Source organism: Myotis lucifugus, unplaced genomic scaffold (assembly GCF_000147115.1).
Source record: "Myotis lucifugus unplaced genomic scaffold, Myoluc2.0 scaffold_102, whole genome shotgun sequence".
NCBI classification, from domain to species: domain Eukaryota; kingdom Metazoa; phylum Chordata; class Mammalia; order Chiroptera; family Vespertilionidae; genus Myotis; species Myotis lucifugus.
This window is the reverse complement of record NW_005871150.1, coordinates 3,859,588-3,860,506: the sequence shown is the minus strand read 5'-3', so window position 1 is coordinate 3,860,506 and position 919 is coordinate 3,859,588. Positions and strand designations below refer to the sequence as shown.

Here is a 919-nt window from a genome sequence, read left to right as displayed (position 1 = left end):
GGAGCAGGGCGAGGGCGGAACTCACCGCACAGCCCGCTGCACAGCGCCGCACAGCCTCCGCGCAGGCTCTGCACAGCTCCAGCCTCGGCACAGCCCCGGCCTCCGCAGAGACGCCTCTCGGCTCCGTCTCCGCTCGGATTACGCAGCAAGAGGCCCGCGTCCAGATACCGAGCTGGGCCCGCCCCTTGAGCCCGTGGCCCCGCCCCCTCGGGCCCCGCCGCTCTTCACAGGGCCCCGCCCCCCGCCCGCTCTCAATAGGCCCGCGGCGCGCCCCCGCCCCCCGCCCGCTTCTCATAAGGCTCGGCGCGGCCCCCCCGCCTTCCTTGTCCCCGGATGCGATCCCCCCGCGCGCAATTTGAAGACCGCAATCGGGCCTCCCTGGGTTGCGCCGGCCGCCGTGGAGGCAGGGCCTTCCGCCCAGGAAGCGGGTTTCTGGAGGTAAAGGGGGGTGACCTGATGGCCGCGTCGGGCCCCCGGGGCAGAGGGAAGGGGAGCAAGGCGGGCCTGACGCCCGGTCTGAACTCCGGGAGGAAGGGAGCGGGCCCCGACCCGCCCTGGCGTCCTCTGCCCCGCCCCCGCTGGTTTCCCGCCACGTTCGGGTCTAGGCGTTCCAGACCTGGATGCAAACTCGGAATTGTTTTCCTGAAGAGTGTACCAGCGCATTGGACAACCAAGTCCAGAATGCAAATTCAAGGGGTTAGTGATATTCTGACAAGCAAATGCTCCCGCGTGAATATCACGCGGGGCCGGACTGTTACTGCCATTCTTGCTCAAGTCGGATCTGTGATCTGCGCATGACTCTTGGTGGTTCTTACGTGGCTCCACATGCGAAGCGCTTGTGTGGAGCTCCTACACTGACAGACAATGTCTTATTTAAACTCTATAAAATCGAGTGACGGGGTGCTTTTCTCATTTGCTC

At 65.6% G+C, this 919-nt stretch overlaps 2 protein-coding genes across 9 annotated transcripts in view; one reads left to right on the top strand and one right to left on the bottom strand.

Annotated features, from left to right (window-relative positions):
- The window catches only part of CASP3 (caspase 3), a 15,070-nt gene extending 14,916 nt beyond the window's left edge, over nucleotides 1-154 (bottom strand). For 3 of the 4 annotated variants that reach the window (XM_023757199.1, XM_023757200.1, XM_014459112.2), the window contains exon 1: nucleotides 26-154. The gene's annotated coding sequence lies outside the window, so the exon portion shown is untranslated. The remainder of the gene's footprint in view (nucleotides 1-25) is intronic. The other variant, XM_006092686.3, reaches the window with a different exon arrangement.
- A 184-nt stretch (nucleotides 155-338) lies between these two features.
- The window catches only part of PRIMPOL (primase and DNA directed polymerase), a 37,991-nt gene continuing 37,410 nt past the window's right edge, over nucleotides 339-919 (top strand). For 3 of the 5 annotated variants that reach the window (XM_023757194.1, XM_023757193.1, XM_023757192.1), the window contains exon 1: nucleotides 339-438. The gene's annotated coding sequence lies outside the window, so the exon portion shown is untranslated. The remainder of the gene's footprint in view (nucleotides 439-919) is intronic. The other 2 variants (XM_023757190.1, XM_023757189.1) reach the window with 1 other exon arrangement.